The 16,578-nt window shown below is 41.1% G+C and overlaps 1 long non-coding RNA gene across 6 annotated transcripts; it reads right to left on the bottom strand.

Annotated features, from left to right (window-relative positions):
* Positions 1-10,671: 10,671 nt before the first annotated feature.
* On the bottom strand, positions 10,672-16,557 carry LOC123092799 (uncharacterized). Of its 6 annotated transcripts, none has more exons than XR_006444870.1 (5): positions 16,184-16,551; positions 12,846-15,531; positions 12,101-12,189; positions 11,923-11,996; positions 10,672-11,768 (listed from the first exon to the last, which is right to left on the bottom strand). It is a non-coding gene; the product is annotated as an uncharacterized lncRNA (long non-coding RNA). The 6 variants fall into 6 exon arrangements; XR_006444867.1 differs by having other exon boundaries at positions 12,101-12,192; XR_006444866.1 differs by having other exon boundaries at positions 12,101-15,531; positions 16,184-16,554.
* Positions 16,558-16,578: the final 21 nt, after the last annotated feature.

Genomic DNA, 16,578 nt, shown 5'->3' on the forward strand with positions numbered 1-16,578 from the left:
CAATGAAAGCACCAATGTCGGTGTCAAAACCGGCGGATCTCGGGTAGGGGGTCCCGAACTGTGCGTCTAGGCGGATGGTAACAGGAGACAAGGGACACGATGTTTTACCCAGGTTCGGGCCCTCTTGATGGAGGTAAAACCCTACGTCCTGCTTGATTAATATTGATGATGTATGTTACAAGAGTAGATCTACCACGAGATCAAGGAGGCTAAACCCTAGAAGCTAGCCTATGGTATGATTGTTGTTCGTCCTATGGACTAAGGCCATCCGGTTTATATAGACACCGGAGAGGGCTAGGGTTACACAAAGTCGGTTACAATGGTAGGAGATCTACATATCCGTATCGCCAAGCTTGCCTTCCACGCCAAGGAAAGTCCCATCCGGACACGGGACGAAATCTTCAATCTTGTATCTTCATAGTCTTGGAGTCCGGCCGATGATGATAGTTCGGCTATCCGGACACCCCCTAGTCCGGAACTCCCTCGTAACCCATCAATGTAATCCTTAATAAGCACAAACTTCTCCGATACAGTGTAGTTTGGAGAATTCAAAAAGATAATAGGACTATCTTGAGTGGGTGCAATAGAAACAGTTTCATTCTTAACATAAGGGACTATATCAAGGTCATCTCCATAAGCATCATTCATATTGGCATCTTGGCCACAACCATAGCAAGCATCATCAAAAAGGGATATTTCAAAAGAATCAACGGGATCGTAACAATCATTATAGCAATCATCCTTTGGTAAGCACGAAGGGAAATTAAACAATGTATGAGTTGAAGAGTTACTCTCATTAGAAGGTGGGCACGGGTAGCTAATTCGCTCTTCCTTGTTTTGTTCTTCGCTCTCCTCCTCATCTTTTTCATCAAATGAGCTCATAGTTTCATCAATTTCTTCTTCCATAGACTCCTGCAAAATATTAATCTCTTCTTGGACAGCGGAGACTCTCTCAATAAAATCATCAATATCGGAATTGAATTCATAATTCTCATAGCAATATTTAAGTATAGAAAAAAATTAGGTCTGTAAACAGCATCATCAAGATTTTCACACTCTTTAAACAAAGATTCAATTTCACAAGCACCCATAAAAGCAACAAATTCTTCTATTTGTTCCACATCATAGTAATCATATATACCATTAGCATAAGAAGCTAAGGTTTCATTATCATTAAATTTGCATGAAAAGGGAAGGTGTGCAACCTTCATCCTAGAGCAACAAGTATAATCATATCTCAAGCATAGTTGCCGAGCATACCAATGCAACATATGAATTTGATCCCATAATAGTTTCCCTTTTTGAGTCAAGTGATAATCCCTAAAGTATTCAAGTTGATCCAATGTGTCTCCCATTATATAATTGAATGGGGTTTTCTCAAGATTATTAAAGTAGTGCATAATATCTTTCACATAATGAGCATCGAGAGTTTTAGGAGGTTCCCCATCTCCATGAGTAGCAAGTAAACCTAATTTTTTTTGGTATTTCGTGTTCCATATCCATAAGTAAAGATAGAGAACAACTTAGAACAGAAAATAAAATCTACTTAGTAATAAAGCAAACAAGCACACACGAGAATATTCACCCCACGCTATAACTTGCCGGCAACGGCGCCAGAAAAAGGTCTTGATAACCCACAAGTATAGGGGACCAATTGTAGCCTCTTTCGATAAGTAAGAGTGTCGAACCCAACGAGGAGCTAAAGGTAGAACAAATATTCCCTCAAGTTCTATCGACCACCGATACAACTCTACGCACACTTGACGTTCGCTTTACCTAGAACAAGTATGAAACTAGAAGTACTTTGTATGTGTTGTTGGATAGGTTTGCAAGAATATAAAGGGCACGTAAATAAAAACTAGGGGCTGTCTAGGTAAAGAAGCAATAAAGTTAGTATAGCGAGTGTGGAAAAGTGGTGGTAGGAGTTGTGAAATTGTCCCTAAGCAATTGACTACTTTACTACCGATCGCAAGTTTTATGTGGGAGAGGCTACTGCTAGCATGTCATCCCTGACTTGGAATTCTATGCACTTATGATTGGAACTATTAGCAAGCATCCACAACTACTAACATTCATTAAGGTAAAACCCAACCATATCATTAAGATATATTGGTCCCCCTTCAATCTCGTATGCGTCAATTTCTATGCTAGGTTGAAGCTTATGTCACTCTTGCCCTCCAATACATAGTCCAACCAACATACAACTAACCCTATGGTGTGATCCACGCGCGCGCTCGTATGATGGGCACCAAAGGACAGCAACATAACAACAAGCAAATTAAACCAATCATAGCAATTCACCAATTACCGATAGGACAACGAAAATCTACTCAGACATCATAGGATGACAACACATCATTGGAAAATAATATGAAGCATAAAGCATCATGTTCAAGTAGAGGGTACAGCGGGTTGCAGGAGAATGGACCGCTGTAGATAGATGGGGGAAGGTGATGAAGGTGTTGGTGAAGATGACGGAGGTGTTGGTGTAGATTGCGGTGACGATGATGGCCCCTGCGGTGTTCTGGCGCCACCGGAAGCGAGGGGAAGAGAGCCCCCCTCCTTCTCCTTCTTCCTTGGCCTTCTCACTAGGTGGGAGAAGGGTTCTCCCTCTGGTCCATGGCTTCCATGGCATGGGAGGGGCGAGAGCCGCTCCGAGATTTGATATGTCTCTCTGTCTCTCTCTGTTTCTGCATTTCTGATTCTGCCCTTTCACCGTTTCTTAAATTCCCGGAGATCGTAACTCCGATTGGGCTGAAATTTGAACACGATTTCTATCCGGATATTGGCTTTCTTGCGGCGAAAGAAGGGCACCAACCGCCTTACGGGGTGGCCACGAGAGCCCAGGGCACACCCCTCGCCCTCGTGTGCCCCTCGGGCATCGTCTCGCATTGATTCCACTTCCCAAATTCACATATATTCCAAAAAAAATCTCCGTCAGCTTTTATCCCATTTGGACTCCGTTTGATATGGATTTTCTGCGAAACAAAAAACATGCAACAAACAGGAACTGGCACTGGTCACTGGATCAATATGTTAGTCCCAAAAAATAGTATAAAAAGTTGCCAAAAGTATGTAAAGGTTGTAGAATATTGGCATGGAACAATCAAAAATTATAGATACGACAAAGACGTATCACCTATCTTTATGATCATTGCCTTGGATATCGTCATAACTATGTGCTTTTCTATCAATTGCTCAATAGTAATTTGTTTACCCATCGTATGTTTCTTTCAAGAGAGAAGCCTCTAGTGAAACCTATGGTCCTGGGTTTATTTTTATCATATTATTTTCAGATCTATAAGACCAAAAAACCCAAAAATACGCTTTACTTATCTTTTATATCAATCTCTGTCAGATCTCACCCTTTCTAGTGGCTGTGAAGGGATTGCCAACTCCTTTTTTGGTTGTGTGCAAGTATTTGTTAGTTTGTACAGGTGCATCTATTGGAGACTTGTGTGTTCCTCCTACTAGATTGATACCTTGGTTCTTAACTGAGGGAAATACTTATCTCTAGTTTGCTGCATCACCCTTTCCTCTTCAAGGAAAAAATCAATGCGATCTCAAGAAGTAGCAGTGCACAACTGCAGTGGACTTACCCCGGTCGTAGTGCCGCAACAATGCTCAATGAGCCGTCAAATCACAAAACCCCACCTTTCCAGCAGTAAGTTGGACAGACAAAGCAAACATCATTCCACTCTTCTCCCTCGTCTTCCTCTCTTCAAGAAAATCCTAACTTGATTCTCCCTCATCTTGTTCCTCATTTCTGGAAGAAAACCCCAACTCACTTCTGTCACTGTTCTCCTCTCTCAAAGAAGGAAAGGTGAGCGCATCAATGGTGTTGCAATACTTCTGCTCCGATCATATTTTGCAACCCCACAACTAATCATAACTCCCTCTTTGTTCTCCTCTTGGGCTTGTGATTATGGTTTTTCTTTCCTTTTATTTCTATTTAACAGTTTCTTCCTGGACCCTAGAGCACCGGCCAAAACGATGTTTATGGCTATGGCCAAAACCGTCGAGGCTCAAAGTTTGAAGAAGCACAAGCACCCTGCCGAGACAACCACAAACAAGCTCAAGGCCATCACCTTAGCCAAGGCCCCCTCTCTGGGATCCTTCGTTAAGCCGGTCGAGGGATAGCAAATCCTAAGCTTGGTGGGTTGATGGCTCGAGAATTTGTGATGGTTTAGTAGTGATTCTTGCTTGGTTTCATTAGAAGTTTTATTACTCTTTTGATATTTCTAACACTAATCCCTTGAAAGAGAAGAAAATACATTTTCCCAATGTTTGGCAGGAAATATCAATTATGGGAGGAAACCAAGGAGGATTGTTGCAAATCAAGCCAAATGGAGCAACTTTCCAAAAGAGACTCAAGTGAACAGGCGCAACAAAGCAAAATACAGTGTTCCATACGGCCGCAAGTGCCTGTATGAGTGGTCGTATGGGCTGCCATCAGCTCCACCACATCTACGCAAGCCACTTTCGTGAAGGGCCTAGGGGAAGAAGAGAACCCTAGCTGCCGCCACACAACCTAGAACAGGAAAAGAGAGGATCTGGGGAACCATCAAAGATCTTCTTAGTTATGGTCCTTTCATCTCAGTCATCATCATCACCCCTTTCACTATTGTAAGAGGAATTCCAATTTGGGAGAACAATTGTAATTATACCCAATCTCATCTAGAAATCTAGACTATTTGAGTTACCCATTTCATCTTATTGTGGATCTTCCCGGTATTATCGATATGGTTTTTATGGGTTTTATCTCTGTTGTGATTGATTCCCCTCTTATGATGTGTGAGTAATTCCCCCTAGGTGTGGGAGATGTAGGTAAGTGGTAAGATTAACCTGTTCCTATAATATATTTTGTCATTTGCATTTGTAGTAATCTGATCTATCTAGTATATTGTTATGTTGTGATGAACTCTATGCGTGTTGTCCAATTTAAGGGCCCAGGCAACATGATCTCCAGAGCTACACATGTAACACGTATTGTTTAGGAAAGTTGTGACCTCTGACGTGACAGGTGGAGATATCTATGAGGACCGAAGATAATATGAGATGACGGTGATCCATTGAACTTAATGCTTGGTTCAAGTCCGAGGACCTTAATTGTGGAAACGACCACTCTGTGGTAACGAGCAGGACCATAGAATGAAATATAATCCCGTGTGGTGGAGTTTCATAACTTTAGGGAGAACCGCCTACAGAACACATATATCAAATGCTATGGGTACAATACAAGGTAACTGGTATTAACGTCACACTGGCACACTTTATACATACTTTAACTCAAATCTCTCCGCAGCTAATCTCTTCATTCAGGAAACACAACCAATAACCCTACTCATGTTATTTACTTTTCATAGTTCTTATAACTTTTACCTCAATTCCCTTTATATTTTTCAAACTGGTTTATCTGTGATCCAGGACAGTAACGATATTTGCAGAAGCCCAAGCAGTTACTTCACACAAGAACTGTGACACCTTGTGTGTGATAGAAACGCTACCTATAAATACTCTCCTCCGTTCTTCGTAAGGACGATTACTCATTGGTTTACTTCTGCGAAAGTGCTATACTACCCTGTTTGCCTTGCATGCATGAATGCATTTTCTGGCGCCATTGCCGGGGAGCTAAGCGCAGAGTATTTGTTTCATAACTATTTTTTGCAGGTATTGTTATTGTAGATGCTTCATGTAACTCACCAGATTATATTTCTTGTTTCCCTCAGGAGTAGCAAGCTTCATTAATAGAAAAATACAAAAATGGTGAAATGGTTGAGCTTAATACTTTGTTTGCAGAAATGTCGATTACTCGGAAGCCTAAGAAAAATATTAGGGATCATTGTGCTCCAATATTAATTTTCAGATCTCCTATAGTTTATCCTACCAATTATGCCAAAGAGTACTCGATTGACTGTGATCTTATTGCAAAAGTTAGAAAGCATGCCTTTGCAGGACCTGAAAAAGAAGACCCTCAAGAACATCTGATGTTCTTTGATACTTTATGTGGAACATTTAAATTGAAGGACGTTTCACGAGAATTCCTATTATTAAGGCTCTTTAGGTTTCTTTAAAGGATGATGCTAAGAAATGGTATAATCAATTGCCTCGAGGAAGTATAACAAGCTAGCTTATTGGTGCTGAAAAGTTGGCTAAGTTTCTTTCAAGCTCGAAGATTACTAAATTAAGAAGAAACCTCACCTTATTCATCCAGGAAGACGCTGAAACTTTATATAAAGCATGGGAGAGATATTCTAAATTTTTGAACTCATGCCCTAACCATGGTTATGCTGAATATGATATACTTCATATGTTTTATCAAGGAATTAATGAGGAATCAAAATCCATTCTTGATTTAAGTGCAGAAGGACGATTTATGTCTTTAACCATTGAATACAGGAGAGAACTTATAGAGAGAATTGTGTCTGCACAAGAACAATGGAATATTGGGGAGCAAGTCAAGCCTGCTGGAAAAATATATCATATTAAAGACATGGAAGAACTAAAAAAGGCCACTCAAGAGAAAGGTAAGTCTGTTGACAAGTTATTAATGAAAAAGTGGACATATTTAGTATTTATCATCAGGAGGATGAACTTCAAGAGACAATGAATAAGTTCAAATTCTATAAGGACAACTTTAATAGGGACTTTCGAAGATGCATTTATCATAATGAAAAGGTAATAACTTACCTTTCGCGAGAGGTAGAAGGGTTAAGTCAAGCTGTAAGAATCTCGATAAACACTCTCGCATGATAGAAACTCAATGCTCTCAGATCTCTGAGACTCAATCTTTGATTCTTGCTCAATTAGATAAAGAAAATCATGTTTCTACTAATGAAGTTTTGACTCACAGTGGTAAAAGAACGCGGGATCCTAAAGGCCCAGAATGGTATGAGAAGGAGCAAGAACAAAGAAGAAGGGAGAGTGAAAGTCAAACCCAGGAAAACAGAGAGCTTCTCTTTGGTGAGGAAGAACCGAAAGAACGGGTCCACAAAGATGCTCATCGAAATGAAGTGGAAGATGATAAAGAAATTGACCCTGATGGTGAAACAGTAAATGGTGACAATAATGAAGAAGAAGAAATTCAGACACAGAAAGAGCTGAAGAACCAAGGGTGGAAAGGAATACCCGACCACCTGATCCCACCAAAGAATAAAGTAACCAAGCTACGAGGAATAAACAAAGAGGTAAGGAAAAGGAGAAAGACAAAGGTAAGAAAAAGAAAACCCTTTCTTATCCTAAGGCCGTCAGGCCACCTTCGAACGATGCACTTTATTCCTCCTTTTTGCAAGCAATAGCTGATCTTAAGATGTCAATGCATGTAACCGACATGTTAAAGATTCCTTCCTTTGCCAAGTTCATGTGTGACATTGTTAACAATAAAAGAAATATGAATCTGAAGGAACAAGTGGCTACAATAACATAGTATCCCTTTGAGAACAAGATACTAGAAAAGTTGGGAGACCCAGGTATGCCCACAATACCTTGCTCCATTGGTAATCTTGATATAAATAATGCTCTTTGTGATGTAGGGGTTGAATCTAGCTAATTGTATGCCCACAAGCATAGCCTTACAGATGGTGGATAAGTCCACAAAGAAGCCAGTGGGAGTGGCTGAGAATGTTCCACTAAGATTAGACAGACATGTCATACCTAGTGATTTTCTTATCCTTGACATGCCCGAAGATGAAAAAATATCAATTATCCTCAGAAGACCATTTTTGAATACCACAGGTGTAGTACTGGATTTTTCTGAAGGGAAGGTAACCTTCAAGATTTGCGAGGAAGAAATAGTGGAATACTTCCTGAAGAAGCCAGGAGCGAAAGAGAAGTATGTTCCCACACCTAAACGAATATGTGTGGTAAGTAAATAAAATTTTAGGTCACCGGAGACTTGACATGGTACCGAGGTATGAGGTTGAGCTTAGCAACCTAAAACTTAACGCTTAATGGGAGGCAACTTCTACTTGTGAGCTGCGTTGGGATTTCCCCCGAAAGGAATGGTGAAACAATATAGCAGATGATACGTATTTCCCTCAGTGAGAACCAAGGTTATTGAACCAAAAGGAGAACCAAGCAAATCCCAGTGAACAATACCTGCCCACACAAGAAGTGTCACATCCATGACAGAAAAAGTTTTTGTTCGGGCCATAATGTCACAGAAGTGTCTTTTTTTTTGTAGTGTTGGTCTTCACTGCTCTCTAGGGAATGGCTGATGACTTTGGTTGTGGACAGATCGATGGGTGGACTGAGATAGCATATGCAAACTTGCACCCTCCCTCTTTCCGTTTGTTAGGCCGGCGGAGACGATGGCCCACAACTGCACAGGGTTTAGTTGTAGCTTCTTCGAAGTAAGAGTATCGACCCCATGGGGAGCATAGGAACCAGCCTTTTGTCTCTCGTAGGGTTCAAGTAGCAGTGCCTGTAGTTTAATTGAAATCCAGAGCAATACTCATATGGGTGAAAGTGGTGTAGCAAACAAAGAGGTAAAATACTAGAATAAAATAAAGCAACAAAAGACGTGGATGAAAGTGTTGAAATCGATAGGACTAAGGTGTTACCAAGAAGTATGGATTCCCCACTAGTATGTGTCTATAGCGGTCCTTAAACATAATGCTATGTCAGATTCCTAAACCACTTTATATGTTTTTATTTTTGGGCGGAGCCGGTACCGTTCTATGCATACACTTAGCAGCCCCGTATCGCATATGCCACCACCGTTCTTCCCCACTCCAAATAGTGTATTACAAATGGATGGGCATGAGATGATGATGATGATGACAGTGGTGGTGATGATGATGAAGCCCACTTGATGCAGCGTTGCGGTGGCGGAGTCCGTGGATCGATCCCCCCTCTGGAAGCCCTCCAGAGGCTAGGGTTCTGCCTTCTGGATGTGTTTCTGGAGGCTCTGTGCATTCGTTCCCCGATCTGGCTTCACAGGGCGGAAGTAGTGGACGAGCAGGCGGCATCGGCGCACCATACGACTGTGCATACAAGCGCTTGCACTCGCATGCTAGGCCGTCTTTTGCTCTGGTTTCGCCGGGTGATCTCCTTCTTTTTCCCTTTGCCTCATTCTTTTTATGATAGGCTATTTTCACACTGAATAACGTGATTCCGCCATAATTTCCTAATATTCCTTCCATTTAATGTTATTTTCTCCAAAAGACGTTTCCTGAGGACCGACAAAAAAGCAATGCACGGATGCGGTAAATTTCACAAAGCCTACTATGTAGGCACCAAATAACTATCAAAATTATTATACATTTTGGACTCATCAGGGGAGTTGACGTCTGGTGGTGGATACCCTACCTCATCACACTTGGGTAGGACATCAGTGGTATGGGGACGGTTCCTGCTATCACGGAGTTTCTCCCGATCTAGGAGTGACTGCAGCTTCATGTTGTTTCAGAGGAACAAGACGAGTTCTCGTGGCGCCTTTCTGCAATGACCCGATCGACATATGCAGCTTTCTTCTTTGGCAGGGATTTTCTCCTTGCGCGACCTCTCTTTGGTCCTCCTGGGTTCCTCTTGAGTTAAATCTTTTCACCAAGCTAACGATGTGGGAGCGTCTGTGGACAACGGATCGGCTAGCGCACAGGCAACTCCAACACCCTCCAGCTTGCCTATTGTGCTATCGAGAGCCTGAGACATAATCATCTGCGACAACAATGTCCGTTCTTTGGGGAGGTCTGGATCTAGATTCTTCTACCGCAGAGGCTTCACAATTTTACCCCTGCGCGCAGCGATGATCCATGAATGGTGGGCCTCGGCGTCTTTGGCGGTGCACGGTAACAACAGGCGGAGGTGGACTCCCCAATCATCCTCACTTTGTAGGAAATCTGGCTTGAGAGGATCAGACTTGTTTTTGTCAAGGCCGCTATGCTTACCGCCTTTGTAATCGGTACGATTAAGGTGAAATTCGATATGTGGAGAAAAGCTAGAGAGACAAAGCGATAACTTTGTGAAGTGGGGTTAGGCGATGATCACATGTGATCAAAGCTGCGTTCTGTAAGGCCGTATACAATGGCAGGTGCTTAGACATGTACTAGAAAGAGAAAAAACCTTTTTTTCTGAAATTGGAGTGGAGAGGTGCTTGGGAAGGGAGGCAGAAGCAAAATTTTGCTTCCGGTGCCAACCAGTGCCTGGGAGAAATAACGGCTAACTTCAAGTTACCGGGGCTTCAGCCCAAGTGCTAGTGCAGGGTTGGACAGAAAAGGTACCAGGCTAGGCTAAGTGCTACTACGTGAACATTAAAGCAACTTAAGAACCTTATGCTAAGCATTTGGCGTTGTGAGAGGAATTCTTTTTTGCGACGCAAGCTGCTCTCTCTCCTTGAGCATCCGTGCATAAGCAACCAGCATTGTACATGGCCTAACAAACCTTCTCCCTAATATCCACGGGCCAACAAATGGATATACTGAAAACGCTCTCACCCGCTTATTATACATAATAAAGCAACAATCAACATAATAATAAAGCAACAATCAACATACATGCAACCGCATACAACAACCTAATTGACTAAAATGCCCCCTTCCTTTAATTTCACATCTGCAATACATAGCAGCATGCCTCCTCAAGTAGCTCTCGCCGGTCTAGATTGTCTATGTTTCTTTACTAACTTATTTGTAAGAGAACTGTTCCATCCGAATGTAGGATGTACTCACTCTCTAAAGAAATATAAGATTTTTTATTGATAATATAGTACAATATTAAAGTGGCCACGTACATGTAGAGCCAGGAGTTTACCATACATGCTATGAATTTATATGTGTATCCTTTCTTCTACCTATTATTGAACATGCGACACAACAAGTCCTCATAAAGAAAGTTATAGTGATAATTATTCTCAACAAAGGGAGTATCTACAAAACATACTGCCTTTTTATGTAAGGCGTCCATTACATAGCACAAGTAGAAATTACAAAGTGATTATGAAAGAAGGGACATGTCCCATCCAAACATTACTACCGCAGAAAAAAAAGTCTGGGCAACCGCCGCAGGATCATGTTTCTTTTTTTTACAAACTCTGTTGACTTCTGAAAAAACTGAGGCAAAGTAGATGCAAAGTGACCTGATTTCTCCGTTAACTGTTGGGTTTCTGCAAGCAGAATCATGTGTAGTGTGTTAACTGTGGTGATTGGTGATTACGAGCAAGTAGGGAAAAGTATATTTTTCGTCCCTAAACTCTCTCGAAAGTATAGAAACGGTCCCTTAACTTCAAAACCAGCAAAACTTAGTCCCTCAATTCTTTAAACCAGATAACTCGAGTCCTTTGATTTAACAAAAGTGGTTTTCATGCTGACTTGCATGGTTTCAGCAGTCATCGCCCGTGCGTGGCCGAGCAACAACGGCAGACGGGGCGAGCCGCCGAAGCGGGTGTGGCTGACGGCGCTGGAGCGGCGACAAGCGTGCGCCCCGCCATCGCGCCATTGTCCACGCCATGTCCAGGACCCGCAGCACGCAAGTGATGGATTTGAACGAGAATTGGATGACGCAGGGACATCAACAGCGCGGTCGTCGGCAATTGCAGAGGCATACCATGAGCACGAGATGGCAACACGAGTAGCAGTTAGTTGTGTCTGTGTTACGAGTTCGCCGTGAAGGCCAAGCCGCCGCGTGCCTCCGTGCTGCTAGCCGCGACAGCCCCGCTCATCCCACAAAACTCACTGTAGCGTAGCTCCCTGGCCTCCTGCACCCTCTGTGCGCTGCCGACAGGCACGCAAGCTCCATGCCTACCTCTTTCTCTTGTTGCCCGGTGGCGCCAACTGCTCGACGAAATGACCAGCCGAGTTAAAATGGAAAAGAAGAAGATTGCCATGTGGCTGTTGACTGGTCAAAACCATGCCAAGTAAGCATGAAAACAACTTTTGTTGAGTCAAGGGACTAAAATAATCCGGTTTGAGAAGTTGAGGGACTAACATTTGCCGGTTTTAAAGTTGAAGGACCGTTTCTATACTTTTGAGAGAGTCCAGGGACGAAAAATATACTTTTCCCTAGCAAGTATGCACAAAACAATGTGTATCAACAATAACAGTACAAGTTGAAAAACTGGAATTATTGAGTGCACCTTTGGGTGCTATTTTAAAGACATACTAACCTAATTCCCCTTGTTTGCTCCATGAGCATTGTCGAAGATTGAACGTTCAACCATCTATGAACCAGCCAGTTCCCCTGGTTTGAAGCAACCTGCTATTTGGCATCCATGATAATATATGTACAAAACAATCAAAAGATTTCCCTAGATATTTGTAATACATATTAGTTATTATCTTGTAACCAAGCAATATGCAAGATAAAGTTTCTTTAGGATGACCAAGTTATATGTACATTGTAGCAGATACCAAACTTATTTCTGAACACACATAGAATGGCATGATATCATAGATTTTGTTTGTACAAAAAAAATTATATCGTATCTGATGTCTGATCTCAGTATTGATCTCGGATTGCCAGTTGTACTTCTGAATGAAGTCCCAAGTAAATTATTTGAAGCCCATGCAGCAACCACATGAAAAAAAGCACTCAAGATGATGCTTTATCTTTAAATCATACCACCTCTAATCCCCTAGATATCTTATGGACCTTGCTTTCTCACACATGAACATTGCCAACAAATACACATACCTAATCCACATGCACTCTAGCATAAAAATGTATGTTCTGCTAGCTCATCCATGGTACTTACACATGCAGTTATCACTTCAACGTTCTTTGCAACCTAGTTAAATGTGGATGACTGGATAAACATATAAGAAAGTATTTATATTTCTAAAACATTGCTGAAAGAAAAGAAATCCTACAAAATTGAAGACAAAAGAAAAATGTAGATGATAGATACTTACTAATATCATATTATCCTATGCGTTCGATGCAGCAACATCTTTGTGGCATTGGTGAAAACTCCCTGCAGCATAAGATCTTCATAACGCCAAAACAAAGGAAAGCTTCCAAGCGTTTCCAAATAAAAAAATTAACAATCTTCAAATCAATTAGAGTAATCATTTCAACCCCAGGAGGCCAGAATGAGGACCCCTTTGTTGTTGAACTCATTTTTCACAAGAAGAAAAAAAGAAAAGGAACATATATAAGATAACAAGAAAATCTACATCTCCTGAAATTAAGTATACATACAACAAAAATATATATTATTTTACCAACACAGTGAGAACATTTACTTCCTTGGGATTTCTAAGAAAAATATTCCTGTTGGTTTTTCCTCAAGCAATTAACAAGAAATGGTTAGAAAAGTCACAATATATTCAATCTTAATGTGACATGTGCAGGTATGATCATTAAAAGTACAGACCAACTTGATCATGCAGATACTAAAGAAAGAAAACAACCCTGCTTATTGACCAATCCTAGAACCCTACAATGAAAGTTTCACGAAATAATTACAAAAACCAACAATTCTTTATGGAATTTACACCTGACATCTACTATGGTTTTAGAAATATTTCATTAGGTAAAAGGTAGAGGATGTATGCATATCTTTTGAGCTACTCTCAACCTCTTAATGTGACATGTGCATGTTTGATCATTAAAAATATACATTGGTCATGTAGATATTAAGGAAAGAAGAAAAAAAAACCTATAACATTAGCAGATCATTAATGTTGCTACTACACAATATCTACAGCGGCTTGTTGTTGCTCTTTGTCTCTCCTATAAAATTGAAAGTTGTTTTTCGAATCAAAGCTTAAACCATGAACGTTGCTAGACGAACAAAATTTTGAATGGACAAAGCGAAAAATATTCAAGACCTTGCTGGATTAAGAACCACTAATATCTAGATAAGGTCAAATGATATAAGAAGACACGAGGTCAAAATGATCGCAGTAATAGCTCCGAAAGTAGAAGAATGATACAAGAACACATCAGTCAAATGATATATGAAGACATGAACATTGTAGCTTACTGAAGATTGTCCCACTTTCCTGCCTAAAGCTTGGTCCTGACCTACTAATTAAAAGATGCAATTATGAAATGAGTATACATTTTCTTCGCAGATTCAATACCATCATCGCTGGTATATTAAATTAGACTATATCGAACATTGTATGTCTTTGAAAAATTCACATTAAAATTAGGTAATAAGTAGAAACAAAAATAAGTACTTACTTCCGCGATATATTTTAATAGATCACTTATGTCATTAGCTATGTTTAGCTTTTAACTTCACACATAAAGAATAGGATAAGCGGCCCTCAACTGTATAAGATCATAGGCTATACAATTAGGTAATAAAGGAACAAGTCCATAAATTTATCCATCCATAATGTTTCCAAATTTTACCCAAATTAGGAGCATTTTCTAAGATTGGTACTACTCCTAAGGTAAAGCAGAAGAGTGATGGCAAAATAAGCAACACAATAGGTGTACATCCAGAACAACAGTTCTTTGATCATTGGCAAAATTATATCAGAGATAAGAAAGATCAATGAACAATTATATATATATATGTGTGTGTGTAGGCCTGATAATCTCTTGTGTCTCAACATCACTACCGTCCAGTAGGGACCAACAAAATAAAGTGTTAACCATCTATTTCATACAATCAGCAACTGAATGGTGAGGAGAGGCCAACGAGCACTGGCTGCTAGAAGATTGAGGGAGGACATCTTACCATCCATAGAAAGTTCAGTTTAGGTTCAGACATGACCTCTACGACAGCAGCTCCTACTCTTGTGGCCTAGGCGATGGATTCCGCTCTGGGGCGACCATGACATTGACTCCGCAGGTGGCTTAGGCTCTGGAAGCAGCCATAATTGTTGCCTTCGGCTGAGACCTACTCCCTCCTGCGCAAAAGGGGGCTCTATGGCCCCATCTTGCCTCCATCCTTACCGGGTACATCGAGTTTCGCTCATGACCGAGTGATAATCCTCATATTTTGGCAAGCCTAAGAGTTGTGGTGTAGTTTTCAAGTTTCCTATGTCCATATGGAATAGAAGAAAATGAATCATAGAGCGATATAAAATGTAGCTCTTTCACCATTGTACAGAAAAATATAGCAGTTTCACAAATACAAGCATATTGTCCTTTTATGTCCAATGAAGTAAAGCAATTTACAATCAGTAAGCGAATCTAAGGAGCAAATGGATAAACAGTTAGGATCTTGAAATAAAAAAAAACTACCTCAGAAAGCTTACACATACACAACTGCAGATCTTCTCCCACTATTCTCCTTATATACAACAATAATTTGTAACACATCAGACTCTCCAAAATTGAGATCTCTTAAACATAAACTGATGTTCTTCAGTGCCAACGCCACTTCTGCTTAGCCTGGAATATAGTACAGTGACGTTCTAATAACCATAAAACCAAGTTGTGTGTTCACTTTACCTTTCCTATTGTTCTGTAACTTGCTGAGGAAAGAAATAACCCCCATTGAGATGCATATATGTAGCTCATATTACTTCCAGTGTCCATTGGAAGATATCAAGAATTGTGGTCCAGTGGTTGAAACTTGAATATGAGAACTCGGTGACCATTATTTGCTGAAGAAGGTTCAAGCTCTGCTAGGGCCTGAACACAAAGAAGAAATTAAGGTAAAGCATAAATTGTTAATAGAATACATTTAAGTTCGAACATGCGTCGACAGTAGACATTTGAGTAAAATAAGAACAGTCTATGTGTTTTACTGCTATTCTTCTTGCTAATTCAAAGAGATGTTCGTTTTCAATAGGGATGCCACGGGCCTATCACACCATTTCGACCTGCACTTGCTAGCTATATATATTGGAAGTGCACTAAAAATTTCATACAAAGCTGCTTTCCTTACCTAGATGCTCCACGATTTATTTATTTTGTTTTGAGAAATCAAAAGTTTTATTTTTTGTTGGTCAATCGTAATCGTTTCACAGCAGCAAGAAACTACTGGATGAACTAATGAAGTCGTCTCTTTCAGCATTCTAACAACCATCAGGTCTATGCCGCATGATAACAGACCAACACGCAGTAATACAAAGAGGACCCATGGACGCACATGTGCCCTGACATGTATGTTCCCTCATAGCATAGATCCCATTGGCTACAAGTAACTGAAGTTACTGCAAGGAGATAGAAGACAATGGTGCATGTGGTTTTTGCCTCATACGTGGCCGAGATTTAGATAACATAACAGGGAATTGCCAAGATGTATATAAGGGCTACCCATCACAGGAAGTGGCGCAACTACCTTGTAGGGTTGGATGCATCAGGCCTCTGGGGAGAACTGCTCTGCAGAATCCCTCAAAGCGCTCACCGTAGGACACCCATGCTGCTTCTGCCGCCGCCCCCACGCCCCCTCGGCCCACTTCCTTGGCGCTCCTCGACCAACCGGACATACTGACGAACATTGCGGCACCGTCCGCCGAGGTCGATGGCGTAGACGTGCACAATGTGGTCAGCGACCTTGGCGGTTGCATGGTCGGAGTGTGCCCTGTGCAGGTGGCGGCTGGGAGATAAGAAGCGACGATGTGCAGATGTCATTGTAACATTCTCAGAGAAAAATAATAATCATTTGCATAATGAAATTATTTCCGGACAGAGACCGTCGAGCACATGGAGAGGGATGCCTCTTACCTCGCAGGG

This window comes from Triticum aestivum, chromosome 4B (assembly GCF_018294505.1).
Source record: "Triticum aestivum cultivar Chinese Spring chromosome 4B, IWGSC CS RefSeq v2.1, whole genome shotgun sequence".
Lineage (NCBI taxonomy): Eukaryota > Viridiplantae > Streptophyta > Magnoliopsida > Poales > Poaceae > Triticum > Triticum aestivum.